This window comes from Erythrolamprus reginae, chromosome 2, assembly GCF_031021105.1.
Source record: "Erythrolamprus reginae isolate rEryReg1 chromosome 2, rEryReg1.hap1, whole genome shotgun sequence".
Lineage (NCBI taxonomy): Eukaryota > Metazoa > Chordata > Lepidosauria > Squamata > Dipsadidae > Erythrolamprus > Erythrolamprus reginae.
In genome coordinates this window covers 262,539,089-262,557,968 of record NC_091951.1, presented here as the reverse complement: position 1 = coordinate 262,557,968, position 18,880 = coordinate 262,539,089, and the positions used below count along the sequence as shown (strand labels likewise).

The window sequence follows — 18,880 nt, the reverse complement described above, 5'->3', positions numbered from 1 at the left end:
AGTGATGAGTACATTGTAGTTTCAGACATGCAAGTTTCTGTTAAAGTAGCCTTACACTAAAGTACTAAAGTAAAATTAGTTTATCTTGTTATGTTCCTGTCTAGTTTACTTGGGAGGTCTGACAATGAGCTTCTCACAGCTCTAAAACACCAAGGGCTGAGTGAAGAGCAAAACTGGGGAGATTTGTATGGCTACTTACATGGGCGAGGGTATTCTCACCACTGAATGCCTGCATTTGGTGCAAACTGCATTTAAGAGCTCTTGCTGCTCTGTTTACCATTTATATAAAGAGGGAAGAGGATAGCTTTGACAGAGAAATGGGAGTTCCATTACCAAGGACATTAGGAGGAAAAGATTGCTTAAACCTAAACAATCAAAGCATGAAGGACATTGTCAGATAATGTCCCCCTAATTCAAGTGAGTATAAGACAGGAAGGAGATAAACCATAATCAAATTTGCAGGATTAAAAATTACCATAGTCATTCAAATTACCACAGCCATTCTTAGAAGTAATGTGGAGTTGATTTAAAGATCCCCAAACTTATTGTCTAATTGATTTCCTAAATATTCTGAATAAAGTATATGTACACTTTCTCTTGTGTAAATTTCTGGATTGCCTAAAATAAATTTTTGGGAAGGGGAGGTGAACGATAGATTAGTATGCTGTTTCTAGCATGTTTATACTTGTTCCCTTTACTTTGCCTTTTCAAAAAAATTAAATCAGCCTTTGACATTATTCCTAGGAAAAGACTTTAATGGCATTTGTTTCATCCCTTTTTAGATCAGAGGTTATTTTGCCTAATTACGATGTTGCAAAAAATAATGCAAGTTATACAATGCAAGATTAGGTGTGGTAGCAGATATCTCAATCCAGAATGCTAGGTAGAAGGTAGAATCCAACCCCCTAAGCTGAATAATAGACAGCTGCCTGTGGTTCTCTATTTTGATAACATAGCTTACTCTCTTTTCAATTTGGATTGGCTTCAGAAGAAATCTACCAGCTTTTATGGCTTACAGTATTCTAGAGGAAAAAGGGCTAACAAATTATGTTGTTTCCTAAAGCATTAAGATACCACAAATATCAATGGAGGTAACATCTTAGGCAGATTTAATCTTCCAAGCATCTTGGTGTAGTATTCCGGTCCTTAAGAAATCTGATATGAACAAATTTATTTTTGATAAAATTAATAACTGCACAAATGCCATTTTAAGTTTATTTCATACCAAAGGTGGCAAGAATCTATTTGTTGCCATAAAGCTAAATCTTTCAAGCCAAACCCATTTCTAAGATGTTTGATTCTCACATATTGTATGTGGATACAAACATTTAACAAAGTTAGATTTCTAAGAGAGCTGATACGTTTGTTTAGAAACTACCACAAGACAAAATGAGTAGCACAGAAATCTAATAAATAAAATAAAAATAATAAAATAAAATTATCCCCATCAAATCCAGAATAGGCTGGCTATTTGTGGCTCACTTGTTTAGCAATTGCCTTTTTTTAGCAGTTGCCACAATCCTTTTTGATAAATGTTCTTCTTCCTGGAAAGCTATAGTGCACGGATATAAAACTCAATCATGCCACGTGAAATATCATAATGTTTTTTGCCTTTGTGGCGCTAGGGTCGGGGTGGCCTGTGCGTGACACATCTGGGCCAAGGGCCAACAGTTTGACACCCCTACTGTTGTGGTTCCGTCTGAGGCCCCTCCAGGAACGGCTGACCTTCTGTCGGTTTCCAGCTCAGAGGGAGAGGCTGAGGAACAGGAGGTGCAGACAGACGAGGAGGAGGAATCCCAGGCTGAAGAAGAGGGAGGACAGCCAGAGTCCCACCAGGGGGAGCTCTCCCCAGCAAGCAGCCTGGATTCCTTAGAGGAAAGTGCACAAGCCATAATTGATCTGCGACAACGAAGAGCTACTCAGAGACGGAATCAATTGGCTAAATACTTTCAGCATTAAAGTGGCAACAGCTGGGTTTGGGTGTGGTGCACTTGGGAAAGGCTAAAAGGCAGACCCACCCTTCCTGGCTTGTGGAGTTTTATCTTTGAGAGTCGTGGGACCTGACTGTGAACTTTGGCGTCTTGGAATCCTGGTTTGTGCCTTTGACTATTGAAACCTTGGGGGGGGGGGGTGCCAGCAAGAAGCTTGCTGTATTGTCTGGACATCAGGACCCTGCTGTACCGTATTATATCCTGTCTGTTGGGAAGAACAGGTTTTCCTCTGTGCTTATTTTTTCCAGTTATAAAATACTTTTGGCTTTTACCAGAGTGTCTGGCTGTTTTTTCCAGTTGGTGTTGAGGTCTGGGGGAACCCAGACAGAACACCCTACTATAATGGCTTTCTGAAATAAAGTCTTCCTAGCTACTGTGTTAGTCACTAGCAGAGATGAAATAGGTCCTTGATATTGCTGAAATATGAATAAGAAATATTTTATGCCAGGAAATTATCTTTTTAATATTTGCTCAACACACTGCGGAACTTTAAATTTTTCTTTAATGTTTTCCCACTTCAATTTTGTACCCTTTTTGCAAAATTAAAATGCAATTGCATTCCTACTGAACCTGAAACCCTAATCTACCTATTTGTCTGATATCCCTTTAACAGCAACTTATGTCTCTTCCCTTAATAGGCTTGTTTTGAGAACACTTTAATTTATTTCCCATTGTGGGACTGGAACCTCCTAACATCTTTCTCAAGTAACTCTCCCTCCCTCCCCTCCCAGATATAAAGGCAGTATTTCTTTCAGCCACTTTTGCTTTATGGGGGAAATTGCTCTTTTAATCCTTAGGATGCCACCAATATATAATTCAATATATAATTCTAATGTTAATCCGTTAGAAAGGCAAAGAAATATGCCCCACTGTATATAATGCCTGGACTGATATATACAGTAAGTTGACAGTTAAAAACTCTGTCCCAGTAGTGCTCTTAATTGTTTATTGCTGCAAATATGCAGAGCTAAGAAACTTTAAAGAAAAATATTTGATGAATACAGTCACTTAGTCTAATCATGTTGTTAAATCAATTAATGCTGCAATGCACTTTTATTTACAGTACTTTTAAAGTATCTTTTTATCTGAGGGATTATAATGAAGGTGTGGTACTTGAGAATCTTTTGGGAACATACACCTTTGTACTGGTTTGATGTCAGGCTCCTTAATATCATACAAAGAAAAGTAACTTTTCCTATTCGAAATACTTTTATGTTCCCATACTGGGACTGAACTGCCCTAAAAATTTCAAAATGAAACAGGATCATTATTGTGTGTAATGTTATTCGCGAGATACACAGAACAGATCTCATTTTTCAGCATTCGTTGCTGAAGCTACATTCTTTTGGCTTAATTTTCAGATACAAACAAAAAATATCTTTAGTGTGCAAATAAGAAAAGCCTTTGAGAATATGCTAAACCCTCTAGGTATTTTTAAACAAGCCACTATATATCTGTGCTCGTATACTTTCCAACTACTTTAAATGCCATTGATCTTTGAATTATGTAATAAACAGAACAGTATTCTGTTTCTACCTCATTTGCCTTTGAAACTTTTTTCAACAGTCAAGCACAAATAAATATTTAATAATTAAATATTAAATGCCACCAATTACTCTACTAAAGAACCATGGACCCACAAAATAGATTTTTTAAAAATCAATTTTACTGAGAAAATTAGATATTACGCAGTGTTGTGGAATAATTAAAATACATTTCAGATCATACGGAAGCATGAATATTTATTTATTTTATATTTCTAGAGTACCAATTTCTCTCAAGGAGGGACAGCGTACATTATAACTGATGTATAGAACAGCATATAAAATTAATATTTGAATATTAACATTCATTTATGATTTAAAAATTTAAAGTTATGTTATTATTATAATATAAAATGTCAAAGGAACAAAAAATTCCAAGGTGGCCATTTAACATTAGCAGTTGCTTAATGGTCAGAGTAAGAAACTTAGGAAGGAGCTGCCCTAATTGATCAGGCTTTAAAAAGAGACAGTGGTAGATTTGTACTTTCAAACTTGCAAAACTGATGTCACCCCTTCCATTTAATCCAGACAGGAAACATCAGATGAGTTAATTCTACTTTATCATAATAACAGATTCTCCACATTATCGTTGGGAAAGTCCAGGATAGGTTGCTCTAGTCCCATAGCTCTATGGACTGGGATGAATTTCTGAGGATCCATCTCCCTGATGATGTTCCTCAGTAGCTCAACTTAGTATCAGCTCCTGGATGCAATTTGTGCAGCTCCTGAGAGCTTAGGACTGTAATATTTACTAATGTTTCTGAAAATTTCCCTGAACTCATCAGCTGTGAATCGGAGAGAAAGTGAGTATGCCTGGTCGCTCTGCCTTAGAAACATAGAAACATAAGACTGACGGCAGAAAAAGACCTCATGGTCCTTCTAGTCTGCCCTTATACTATTTCCTGTATTTTATCTTAGGATGGCTATATGTTTATCCCAGGCATGTTTAAATTCAGTTACTGTGGATTTATCTACCACGTCTGCTGGAAATTTGTTCCAAGGATCTACTACTCTTTCATTAAAATAATATTTTCTCATGTAGCTTTTGATCTTTTCCCCAACTAACTTCAGATTGAGTCCCCTTGTTCTTGTGTTCACTTTCCTATTAAAAACACTTCCCTCCTGGACCTTATTTATCCCTTTAACATATTTAAATGTTTCGATCATGTCCCCCCTTTTCCTTCAAGCACTTTTGGTGCCGAATGGCAGCAGCACTTTTTTTCAGTTCCAATTTTGACTGTGAGCTTCTCTGTGAGAATGAAGGGTAGCCTATCTGGCTTTAGCCCATTTCCAGGCCACCACATCTATTTTCCTCTGCAGTCAAATTTTGCAGCACTTTGTATTGCTGTCAACTTTCCCCTGGGAGAGCAAGAACCACGGGGGCTTCCTATTTCATTCTGCCCAGAGTGCAGCAGAGGCCATTTTGACCAGGTTCAGTGGGCATAAGTGTGAGGCCAACATCGCCTGCAGCTGAATTTTCTGCCACCTTTTAGCGCTGTCAGGGACAGCAAAGGGCGCAGGGGCAGCCTAGTCTACCGCAGTGCCATTGTTTTGTTTCCCTAGTTTTTCAGTGCAGCCAATTGACTGGTGTGTTGCATTTTTTAATCAGTCTCATGGTTTGCCAACCAATTTTCCACAGGAGCTGCCATTTTGATTCCATTCTTATACTGTAGCCTCCTTGGAAACCAGGTGGATTGGAGCTTTTAGCAAAGTGCTGGTCAGACTGCCTGGACAGGACGTTTTCTGAAGCGGTGACAATTGCATAAGTCTGCCACCTTTTGTCAGCGGCTGCATTTGCCCTATCAGCTCTGGGACCTTAGTGGAGGTGATCTGGACAGGGAGTCCCTGGTTGGGCTTTCAGCCATACTCCAGGTCTCTCCAATCACCATGGCAGTGGTGAATCGTGTAAGACTGCCTGTTATTCAGCAGCAAGACCAGTGTATGGGCACAAGCTCAAGTTCCTCCAGATTCTACCACGCGCATTTACGAGGCCACTTGGTGGAACATTAGTGTCTGGTGTATAGAGGGCCAGTTTGATCCTATGTGGTATCCGTAGCACAGGTACTTGAATTCCTGCAGGATGGTCTTGAGAGGGGTCTGTCCCTCAACACTTTACGATGGGAGGTCGCTGCCCTGGCCTCAGTCTTTCACACTGGGGATCGGGAATTTCTGGTTCACCATCCAATGGTACAAGCATTCCTAAGGGAGCCCTCTGATTTAATGCCCCTGCCTGTACACTGCTACCCTATGTGGGATTTAATTATAGTGTTACACGGTTTGACCAAGCCACCATTTGAACTATAGGGAGGCCTGCCTGCATATGTTGTCATGGAAGGTGGCAGTGGCCATCACATCTGCTAGGCGTATTTCGGAGCTAGCGGCATTGTCGGCACCAAATGACCTCTGTGTTTTCCATGAGGAGAGGGTGGTTCTGCAGCTGGACCCTGTTTTTCTTCCCAAGGTCAATTCCCTTTTCCATCATTCACAGGAGTTGATCTTGCCCAACTTCTGTCTGGAGCCACACCACCAGTTGGAAGTCAGGTGGCACACTCTGGAGGGGCGGAGAGCTCTCTGCATTCACATCCACAGAACCGCTCCCTTCAGAAAATCGGAGACCTTGTTTGTATCCATTCATCCATCGACTTTGGGCCAGACGGTGGGTAGGTGGCTTTGGGCCTGTATAACACATGCTTAAGAATCACAGTCTCTCTAGGTGCCTCAGGGTGCACTCAATCAGAAGTGTGGGGACCACGGCCGCCTGGGCTACCCACGCTTCGGTTAAGGAGATGTGCAGAAGTTCTCTGTCTTCATTTATCCGCCACTATTGGATAGATGCTTTTGCTTCTGTTGCGGCTGCATTCGGCTGGTGTGTACATGAAGAGCCGAGACTAGAACACTGTCTGCCTATAGGACTGCCAACCTTTGGTATGTCCCATCCTGGATTCTCTTGTCAATACTGTGGACAAGGGATGTTGGTTTTTACCTGATACACCCTTTCTCTTGGTTATCAATGAGAGAGTCCAGTCCCACCTGTAGGTATGTTTGGTCTCGTTCCCGGGGTGTGCGCCTTTGTTGTTTCATGCAGGTCTGTCAAGTTTCTGGTCAAGCTTCCATGGGCCTGCGTCATTCGCTTTGACTTCATAGTCGACTGAGGAACATCACCATAGAGGCTGATCCTCAGAAATTCAATCCAGTCCATAGATCTATGGGACTAGAGCAACCATCCTGGACTCTCCTATCAATAACCAAGAGAAAGGGCATATCAGATAAGAACAACCCCCAATCTTGCATATCTGAAAGTTTCCTGCCATTTCTTTTTGCAGTCTGATCAATTAGGGCAAGTCCTTCCTAAGTTCCTTTCTCTTATTAAAAAGAGAAATAGGACCAAGCTAAATTCTCCTTCTCTTGTGAGAAATATATACATGTTTGCACAAATTGGGGATAATCTGCTACAAATATCACAGAATCACTTGGGGATGCGAATACAATGTTACAAATTACAAATTCTTAAAAAAACACAAAACTTTAATATCCTGAATAAAGTATGGCTAACTAGTTGGCCTCTGCTAACTTTACATGTTTTTGTAAACCACGTTAAGGAGAATATAATATATTCATTATATGGTTATGGTTGTGAAAGAGATAGAGGGCATCGTTGTGGAAGAGATAGATGATCTTTTTGGGGCAGAAGTGTATTTTACCTGTGTATGGGTTGCTCGTCCCAGTGGCGTGCATATAAATTGGTGGTAGTCTCTAGATTTCTCTCTAGAGCCACAACTTTTGTTCTCATTCAATCCCTAGTCATCTGATGATTGGATTACTGTAATGCTCTCTACATGGGGCTACTCTTGAAGAACATTTAGAAACTACAGTTGGTACAAAATGCAGCAGTTTGGGTAGGGGTGGGGGAAGGAGAGGGTCCCTGTAACACCACTGCTCCATGGGCTGCATTGGTTACCAGTCTGCTTCTGGGTGCAATTCCAAGATGTTGGTGATCACTTTTAAAGACCTTCATGGTATAGGTCAGGTTACTTGAGGGACCATCTCACCACACTGGGATTGGCCTATACCACTCATGCTTGGGATCTCAGTGGGGGAACAGTGCAATGGAGGTGGTTGATTAAATAATAATATTTTTTTTCTTGATTAACTAGGTTTTCATTTGTGTTTTAGATATTTATATCAATTAATACGTAGCTATTAAAGTAGAATGGAAAGTGTTCCTTTTTTATGAGATGAAAAAAATTAAAGATGGTAAGATGCATTATGCTCACGTAAATATTAGGAAAATAGCCTTAGCAAAAAGTTAATAATGAAACAGGGGTTTTTTACAGTAGCTTATAGCATTAACATTTTAATCCTATTTATTTATTTACTTATTTCTAATATTGTCCATAGACTTTCTTCAGGCATATGCATTTCTAGGTATTCAAGAATGTTGTTTTTGTTTCATAGTAACTTATGAAAGATAGTTTGTAGTCAAGTTTAAGCACATGGAAAAACCAAACCTTCAAAGTGCTTGGTATACTCAATTTTCAGTATGTGTATAACTGCCTGTTTTGCAACTAAATGTTTATATTCATGAGCAGAAGATCTTTGTTAGTTTTAAATGTCCGATTCTCTAGGGATGTTGGATTATGTCTAGTAAGGTCTAAAAACGATTTAGCCTTGTGAAGACTGAGTGAAGAGTGCAGTTTGCTCTTTCCTTTTGGATAAGGCCATGTGTTATGTGATCTGAACAAACTACGCATCCTTTTGAGGCAGGAGAGGAGCAGAATACAATGACAGAACAGAATTTAAATTTTACATGAATTATTTCAGATCTTCTGGCAGCATATCAAATGAATCTATTTGTATTAAATCATTTAGCAATGCTCATTGATTAGGTTGCTGTACATGGAGTAATTTAATCAATATGAGTTTGTCATGTATCAAATTTTGTCTTCAGTTAATCAACATATATAGCACACTGTCATACAGACTGATTTACCATATTGTCACTGGATTAAAATACGAGATTAAACTAGTGGACATGAATCTTAGTAAATCTAATAATAATAAATGCCTACTTTTTCACTTTCCAAAAATGTTGTACGTAAGTACAACTTAATATAGATTATAAAATATGTGTTTTGGTCACATCATATAGTCACTGCTTGGTATCCTGAATAGAAAAACATGGCATTGCATCTTAGGTCAAAGAACTGTAATAGTTCACAAATGATGAACGTTTAATACCCTGTTTCATTAAAAATTCTCAGAACATTGAACATAAGTCAACATTCCATGGAGAAGGAAATATTACGCAGCTTGTATGTGTTCATATCTGCATATCGGAGCACAAAATATTGACATGATAATTGCAGTCAAGCCTGACTGAACAGTGGCCTGTGGGAATTCAGCTGGTGTTGTACCAACTGGATGGCTGCTCAGGACACAGTTTGAAATGCAAGGTGCAAGTTAGCATTTTATTCAGCACAAGCAGGCATCATTTAAAAATCCTTGGGGGAAACCCTGGTGATGTGCAGATGTTAAAGCAGTCTGTTCTGAAGCAGTGATCTTTTGAACACTGTAAGAAATTTGTGTGTTTTATATGAGAAAGTGCTTTCCAAATTAAGAAGAAAATATGACGTTTAAAATGTACATGCTAGTAATTGAAACCATAATCTCTACAATATAAAACATGCATAGCTGTAAAACCATAATTTTAGACATTTGGCTTCTAAGTGTAAAAAGACAACCAGTTTTCTTCAATTCAGCCTCTTTGCTACTATACATAAAACAATATGTGGTGAAACATATAATGCAGAGCAAGTTTACAATTATGTAACCAAATGTTTTATTTTATTACAAAGTAAAAACATAATTTGTGGTCACCACATCACATTAAAACGTTAGGAGTATTAAAAGAAATAATATTTCTTTAAAATGTTTAGGCACAAATATTTATGTATGTGTATCTGTGTCTCAACATCAGTTGGGGGAAAGATCAAAGGCAACATGAGAAAATATTATTTTACTGAAAGAGTAGTAGATGCTTGGAACAAACTTCCAGCAGACGTGGTTGGTAAATCCACAGTAACTGAATTTAAACATGCCTGGGATAAACATATATCTATTGTAAGATAAAATACAGGAAATAGTATAAGGGCAGACTAGATGGACCATGAGGTCTTTTTCTGCCGTCAGTCTTCTATGTTTCTATGTTTCTATATTTAGTGAAATGAACAGTATCAGTCTTTGCATTTTTCAAATTAATTTTGATTTTTAAAATGAAATTTTATGCTTGAGATTCATTAGCTTAGGAGCTAGAACAGTCATGGTGAAGCTTTTTTGGTTTGTGTGCCAAAAAGGGCAGGCATGGAGAAGGTTGCATATGTGTGTGCCCATACCCATAATTCCATGTGGGGCCCCTCACTCGTGTGTATGACACACCCCTGCTTCTGGCCATTTTTTGCTCTACCCAGGCTTCAGAGCCTTTATAGGGGTCTGAAGAGGGCGAAAACGGCCTTCCTCACCCCTCCAGGACACCCTTCCGAAGACAGAAATGGCTCTTTTGCCAACTTCAAATTGGGAAATTGGCCATTTCTGGTTCTGGGGATCCTGGAGTGGGGGGCATTGGAGGCCATTTTTGCCCTCTCCGGGCTCCTAGAGAGGCTCTGGAGTGTGGGGAGAGCAAAAAATGGGCCTTCTCTACCTCCCTCCAGAGGCTGAAAACAGACTTTTTCCTGATTCCTAGTGGGCCCAGAAGGCCTGAAAATCAGCTGGCTGGGGCACACATGTGTGCTGGACCTGAGGTGACATGCCCACCGATATGCCTCCGTGTGCCACTTATGTCACGCGTGCCATACGTTCGCCATCACAGAACTAGAATATTCTTCTGTGACAGAAGATCTCTCATAGTTATTTACAAGTATGGGATGGGAGAATATAGTTAGATTCTTTCATTTTAGAAAAAGCTAAATGAAACTAAGCCTTGTTTTCCAGGTATGGAAAGTCTTACGTAGAAGCAAAGCACCACCTCTTCCGCCATGTCTTATATTACTTTTGAAATCCTAAGGAAATACACACTTTTTATAATTAAGTTATTCAGTTCTAATATGAAATTAGCCTGGTGTCAGTGTTCCAACTAACATCTAAGTTTAAATCAGAGTCCAATTTGATTTCTCTGTTGCCCTTCTCCTGAAACTCAGGGTGGATTACAGCAAATTTATGCAAAACATGTTAGAAATCTAAACTCTGTCTTAAAACCCCAATACATTAATGAATCACATCCACGCATACATTCAATCATTGGCCCGGGCTAGATATCAGCAGCTCAGTGGCCGCAAGCCTGTCAGCAAAGGTGGCTTTTCAGAACCTTATGGAAGGCAGGGAGAGTGGGGGCAGTGCAAATTACTGGAGGGAGTTTGTTCCTTAGGGCCGGGGCCACCACAGAGAAGGCTCTTCCTCATAGTCCCATCAGTCTGCATTGTCTGGCTGAACGGATCTGGAGAAGGCCAACTCTTGGGACCTGACCAGTCGCTGGGATATGTCAGGCAGAAGACGGTCCCATAGGTAGTCTGGTCCGGTGCCATGTAGGGCTTTATAGGTCATAACCAACACTTTGAAATTGTGTTTGGGGATTAATCGGCAGCCAGTGCAGTTTGTGGAGTGTTGTAGAAACATGGGCATATCCGGGCAGGCCCATGACTGCTCACTCAGCTGCATTCTGTACTATCTGCAGTCTCCGAAAACTCTTCAGAGGTAGCCCCATGTAAAAAGCATTGATGTGATAATGCTATGAGTGACTGTGAGTAGAGACTCTCTGTCCAAATAGGGCCACAACTGGTGCACCGTTGAAATATGGTGTTCTAGGGTCAGATGTGGATTGAGGAGGACACCCAAGTTGCGGACCCTCTCCAAGGGGATAAGGAGCTCCCCCCCCCAGAGTAATGGACGGACAGGTGGAATTGTCCTTGGGAGGCAAAACCCACAGCTACTCTATCTTGTCAGGGTTGAACCCTCACAGCCTCCAGACACCGGCACATTACTTCCACTGCTTCACTTCCTCAAAGTTCCAATTTATTCTTAGAGCCATCTTGCCACGTCTCTGGGGAAATCCAGGTAACTTCTTGGCTTAGCCAATTTATAGGCTTAGCAAATTTAGTGATTGTTCGGGTTCAGATTTCTTTGTTTCAGGAAAATTATATCATACATTTATTTCATTAGAATTAAATCCTTAATTTATATACCAGTTCAAAATGTAACTTCTTTTCTCAGAGCAAGATTTGATGAAAAGTAAAAGATATATCCACACAGGCCTCATTGGATTGCCATCACTACTTTGGACCAGTTAAACTGTGGCTATTTGAAACTGATATAATACAGTTTTTGTCTTGATCCATGTTGCTTTCTGTAAAAATAAATTTAATAGATTTTTACCACATATCCCAATTTATGCTTATATTCATAATTTCTTTTCAACACTATTGCTTTGCATATTTATTACAGAAATTATAATATGTTAGGAGTGCAAAATACCTTTGAAAATATTTGCGGTATAGTAGAATCGTCAGGTTCTGTTTTCTCATCTCATTCATTGTTAAATGCTTCCTCATCGTCTCCAATATTTCATTTTTGACAACTCATTAAAAATGGGCCAAATCCCAGAAAATATGATTCTGTCATGTGGTATAATATATAGTGTGGACCATATGCAAAAGAAAATGGTTACTTAATGGCTTAGAATAATTTCTTGGATTTTTTTTTTTTAGGTATCAGTTGCTGTTGAAAAGTGACTGTGAAAAATCCATGGATTAAATACAGCTCTGTTAAACATTTAAAATAGGCGGTACTTATGGGAAAAGTGGTTGGAGCTTAAGCTTGTATAAATTGACAGCCTCTCTTCACTCCATTTTTCATCCTAAAGAAGTCTGCAAATATTCTTAACGCACATCATTATTGCTCATCAGTGGTTCTAATTAGCTAAACTGGAGTTTGTCTCAGTCATTGATCATCATCAACTCTTTGACAGTGCATGCATATATTTTTTCTGATTTGGGTAAACATTTTTTAATGTGTGATAGGCATGCGTAGCGTATATTAATTGAATCAACCATCATTTTCCAACTGCAATTTACCTTTAAAACCAAGCCTTAAATCTGCTTTCCCCCCTCTTTTTCTGTTTATCATACTTAAAATGAAGCTGTGGGTTCAATGGTATTTTAGAAGCTTGAAGCACAGAACAATATTATTTTGCATCCCTTTTGGGAACCTCCCTGTAATGAGTGTTGGAAGTTATCCTACGCCACCAGGAGGAGATGCTGATAAAATTCTGTACCAGATTTTAATTTATGCTAAAAGCCTTTGTTCACATTCACTATATGCAAATTTGATGGTAAGATTTAGATGGCTATTATGTGTTATAGTGTTAACTTATTCCATTTTCCGTGTGCATTTAGGATTTGTTTTACATCTGTTACCTGCAATATAAAAGAAAAAATATGTTGAGTTCATCCAAAACAAAATAAATCTCCTTTGTTAAACGTAATCTAAGTAAGAAATTATATTCTTAAAATTCCAATTATGTAACATGAAAGGGAACTTTTAAACATGCTATAAATAACACTAATAGAAAATTAAACTCAGTTAATTATATCATTTCATGTTATAATTATTGTACTTTGGATATTAACAAGTATGCATTCTTTCACTCAACTTTAATCTTTAATTGGATTAACTCACACTAGACATTTCAACATTACAAAGATGTAAAAATATGGGCTAGAGACATGCCAGCAAATCTTTTTTCTCACTTGAATAGGATCTCTTGGTAGTATTAAAATTGACTTGTCTATTAAGGAATTCACTGCCACAAATGGTGAGATGTTTATGGATTTTAAAGCATTAAATTTTGCTGTAGCAGATTTACCTGTAATTTTTAGCCACAATATCCATTTTTAAGAGAAGATTTATCTTGATATTTGATACAGAGAGAGAGAGGAAAAAAACTTTCCCTCCATTGCATGCAATGTACCATTCCATTTTGTAGAGGAACATCTGCATAGTGTATGGCTAGATGATCCCAAGTCTAAATAGGAGATTTATGGTACTTCAACATTCAGATAGACAGACAGATACCAGTCAATGAACAAGACATTGTTTTTGTAGACAAGAAACAAGACAGTGGTGCTGATAAGAGTCACTGATTCTAAATGATGACATAAGGAAGAGGGAGTATGCGAAGAGGTACCAGGGCCTGAAGAAGCAACTAGAGAAAAGAAAAGGCCAAAGTGGTCCCAGTGGTGGGACTACAATTCCTATGTTGCAACAGTGAAGCCAACATATCCCAGGAACATCATAGCTATCTATCCAGAAGAGTGCAGTCCTATGAACCACACACACACACACACACACACACACACTTAAATGAATGTAATCTCTGTATTAGTCCATAATGTCCATACAGGCCTCAGAGTCAGTACAACATATAGTGGCAGGGTATAACATTATTATTATTATTATTATTATTATTATTATTATTATTATTATTATTAATATTAATATTAATATTTATTAGACTTGTACGTCATCCCTCTCCGGAGACCCGGGGTGGCTATATATATATATATATATTGTATATATATATGTGAAAACCACTCACACATTAATCACGAAATCTCCAGAACTGTAAAGCCTACAAACTTGAAATTTGCCATGTATGTTCTTGGTTTCTAGGTGCTCACTAACAAAATATTTTTCAAAATGACCATTGGAGCATGAATATTTTTTATATTATTATTAATAAGCTCTGATGCTAAGGAGTTCTACTCCCCCCTCCCAACCTCAAAAGAAATCTGATCCAAACGCAAAACACAAGCAGAGTTTCAGTTTCACTTTTGCTTTCACAGCAGCAAGCAGCTTTACTACAGAACAGGTGAGCTAAGGCAGTGTTTCCCAACCCATGTGCCGCAGCACACTAGTGTGCTGTGAGACATGGTCAGGTGTGCCGCGAGGCGGCTCCTGCAAGTGGGAGCTCCAGGGCTGAGGCTTCAGCCCTGGAGCTCCCACTTGCAGAAGCCGCCCCCCGGCTGCCGGTGAAGGAGGCGGATACAGGCAAAGAGCCCGGCGCAATGGGCGCAGCGTTGGAAAGCGAGTGGGCGGTGGGGGCGCTTCGCTTCTGCCTTCCTGAGGCGCTTCTGCCTTCCTGAGGCGCCGCGTCCGGCGAGTTTCTGCCTTCCCTTGCCTAAGTAATGCGGCGGGAGAGATGCTAATTCCCATCCCAATCGGTCCGTCTTTTCCCTCAGGAGTGGGTGGGCGTTTTGTCCCTGGCACCACGTCAGCAGCATCAGGAGGACAGCAGATGACTAATCCCGCCACTTTGGACTGCCGCCAGAAAGGCAGCTCCCCCATTTCCTCCTGGTGGCTGCAGCGACGCTGGCGATCCGTCCGCTAGCCGCTCCGAGCCCTGTGGGAACGCCCACCCCTCTCATAGTCCCATCCCGGGCTGTCAGTAAAGGGGCTGCTTCCCATCCCCCTGCCAGCTTACTCAGAACATTCAAACTAAGGAAAACCTTCGCCGGCCTCCACAGAAAAGAAAGGAAGAGAGAGAACAAGAGAGAGAGAGCAACAGAGAGAGAGAGCAACAGAGAGAGAGAGAACAAGAGAGAGAAAGCATGAGAGAGAGAGAAAGAACAAGAGAGAGAAAGAAAATGAGAGAAAAAGAGAGAGAGAGAGAACAAGAGAGAGAGAAAGAAAATAAGAGAGAGAATGAGAGAGAGAGAAGGAAAGCAAGAGAGAAAAAGAGAGATAGCAAGAGAGAGAGAAAGCAAGAGAGACAGATAGGGAGAGGAAAGGAGAGAGAGATAAATGAGAACAAAAAGGGGAGAAAAAAGGAGAAATGATAAAATGATTGAGGCAGAGAATGAGAGGAGAGAGAAACAAAAGAGAGAGAGAGAGGTGATTCTTGAAGCATATTGTAAAAAGCACCCAAATAATAAGAACCCCCCCCCCAGCCCATACCTGTTTTTGAAAAGAATAAAAGAGAAAAAAAACCCAGCCCTCAATTGGTTTTGGAAATGGTTCGAGTGTGTATACACACACACGCATAAAGGGGGGAGAGAGACAGGGATGGAAAAAGAGGAGAAGTGAGAGGGAGAAGGAATGAGGGAAAAAGGGAAGAAGAGAGAGAAATGAGAAACATGAGAGAGAAAAGGGGGAAAGACAGGAGAAATACCCAGAAATGAGACAGTGGTATAAATTTGAGGAGGGATGATTGATGATTGACTGTATTTATAAGGGGATGTTACATAGGATTGTATATATGAGGGGGTTATGTATGTATGTATGTATGTATAATACAGTATGTATGTATGTATTTATGTATGTATGTATGTATGTATGTATTTATTTATTTATTAGATTTGTGTCATTTTGGTTGGTGGTGTGGTATGTATGTATGTATGTATGTATGTATGTATTTATTTATTTATTAGATTTGTGTCATTTTGGTTGGTGGTGTGGTATGTATGTATGTATGTATGTATGTATGTATGTATGTATGTATGTATGTATTTATTTATTTATTTATTTATTTATTTATTTATTTATTTATTTATTTATTAGATTTGTGTCATTTTGGTTGGTGGTGTGCCCCAGGATTTTGTAAATGTAAAAAATGTGCCGCGGCTCAAAAAAGGTTGAAAATCACTGAGCTAAGGCACACACAGACTCCATCCTGTCACCTTCATCTGAGGGATGAATTGAAAGCTTACGCTATGCAAATAATGGCTTCATCTGCAACATAAACTTAGCTTACCATCTCTAATGACATAATACAGTCCCTTTTTAAACTACTCATTAATTTTCAAGCTTTTAGTGTCAATTTATTGAGTCTCATAACATAGTTTTTTAGTGAAGCGTGGGTATCAGCTAGTATTAAAATACCTGTACTATACCTGTACCCTTTTAACTACTCATTAATTTTCAAGCTTTAAATGTCAGGTATCGGCTAGTATTTATACATATTGAAGACCAAATTTTGTAGCAACCTTTAATCATTCAAAAGTTTTGAATTCTAGTCAATGAGGCCAATAAATAGACATGCTTGGCATTGTTCTTCAGTAACATCTAGGACAGTGATGGCGAACCTATGGCACGGGTGCCACAGGTGGCATACAGAGCCATATCTGCTGACACCTGAGCTGTTGCTCTAGCTCAGCTCCAACATGCATGTGTATACTGGCCAGCTGATTTTTGGTTTGCACAGAGGCTTTGGGAGGGTGTTTTTAGTTTCTAGAGAGACTCCGGGAGGATGGGGGAGGGCGTTTTTACCCTTCTACGGCTCCAGGGAAGCCTTTGGAGCCTGGGGAAGGCAAAACACGAGCCTACTGGGCCTACCAGAAATTGGGAAACAGGCCATTTGCAGCCTCCAGAGGGCCTCCGGAGGTGGGGGAAGCTGTTTTTCCCTCCCCAGGCATTGAATTATGGGTGTGGGCACTCGCACTTATACTATAGTACGCACTCATGCTTTTTTGGCACCCGAGGAAAAAAAGGTTCACCATCACTGATCTAGGAAATCACAAGTTGGTTTCCTGTGTTTTATAACTTGGTATGTTGATGTTTCAACAAACAAAGTGTTTTGGGTTCTTACTCTTTCAGTTATAATTTTTGTAGCTCTTGGTTGATTGGGGAGACTCGGGGCGGCTTACAGCAATAATAAAAAACAATATACAATGGCAAATATAATAATAATAATAATAATAATAATAATAATAATAATAATAATAATAATTATTATTATTATTATTATTATTGTTATTGTTATTTATTGGATTTGTATGCCGCCCCTCTCCGTAGACTCGGGATGGCTAACAACAATAATAAAAACAACATGTACAATCCAATAATAAAAAACAACTAAAACCCCTATTATAAAAACAAATATACACATAAACATGCCATGCATAACTTGTAGTGGCCTAGGGGGAAGGGCTATCTCAACTCCCCCTTGCCTGGCAGTATAAATGAGTCTTGAGTAGTTTACGAATAATTAATAATAATAATTAAGATATCTAAAAACTCTTATTTAAAACAATACGTTCAGACAAACATACCATGCATAAATTATATAGGCCAGGGGAGATGGCTCATTTCCCCCATGCCTGACGGCAGAAGTGAGTTTTAAGAAGTTTTCTAAAGGCAAGGAGGGTGGGGGCAATCCTAATCTCCAGAGGGAGCTGGTTCCAGAGTGTTGGGGCCGCCACAGAGAAGGCTCTCCCCCTGGGCCTTGCCAGACGACATTGTTTAGTCGACGGGACCCAGAGAAGGCCAACTTTGTGGGACCTAATCAGTCGCTGGGATTTGTGTGGCAGAAGGCGGTCCCGGAGATATTCTGGTCCGATGCCATGAAGGGCTTTATAGGTCATAATCAACACTTTGAATTGTGACCGGAAACTGATCGGCAACCAATGCAGACTGCGGGGTGTTGGTGTAACATGGGCATACCTAGGTAAGCCCATGATTGCTCTCGCAGCTGCATTCTGCATGATCTGAAGTTTCCAAACACTTTTCAAAGGTAGGCCCATGTAGAGAGCGTTACAGTAGTCGAACCTCGAGGTGATGAGGGCATGAGTGACTGTGAGCAGTGACTCCCGGTCCAGGTAATCCCATTATAAGGGACTGTTTCCGGTTCTCTGATGTAGTTGCTTGTATTTGTTACCAGTATCCGTTTTCACAGATTTTCCTGGTTATCACAGCTTTTTTCCCCGCTAGATAAGAAATGATGATTTTATATGCAACAAGGCAGGGAGAAGTTGGTAGAGTACAAATAAATGTATTTAGAAAACATTATATCCCATATATTTATGCAAACAAGATAATCATTAAAACAAAAATCCAGCAGTGTATAATTGTGTAATACAGTGGTACCTCGGTACTCGAACGCTTCCTTTCTCGTACATTTCGGATAACGAACAAAATTTTCGGCAAAAATTTGCTTCGGTATCTGAACAAAAATTCAGATACCGAACAGCCAGAGAAAATTTTGTTCATTATCCGAAATGTAATCCCGGCAGCTTCAGGGGGCTGAGGAGCTCTCTAAGAGCTCCAAGCTGCAGGAAGGGTGGGGGCTGCTGCAATCTTGGCAGCTTCTGGGGGCTCCTTTCCTCATTGCTGCCTCTTATTACCTGTAAGCAGCTTCAAAAACTTTCTCCTTCCCTGTGGCTGCAACAGCGGCGGCTTCCCTTCCAGTAGCAACAGCGCCGGGAACGTCACGTGATGAAGGGAAGCCGCCGGAGCCATCTCAGCAGTTGCTGCCGCTCCAGCAGCTTCCCTTCATTACGTGACTTCCCTGCAGCTTGGAGT

The 18,880-nt window shown here is 39.9% G+C and overlaps 1 protein-coding gene across 2 annotated transcripts in view; it reads left to right on the top strand.

Moving 5' to 3' along the window:
- Window positions 1-18,880, top strand: part of CNTLN (centlein) — a 243,510-nt gene that overhangs the window by 25,881 nt on the left and 198,749 nt on the right. The gene's annotated exons all lie outside the window — the stretch shown is intronic.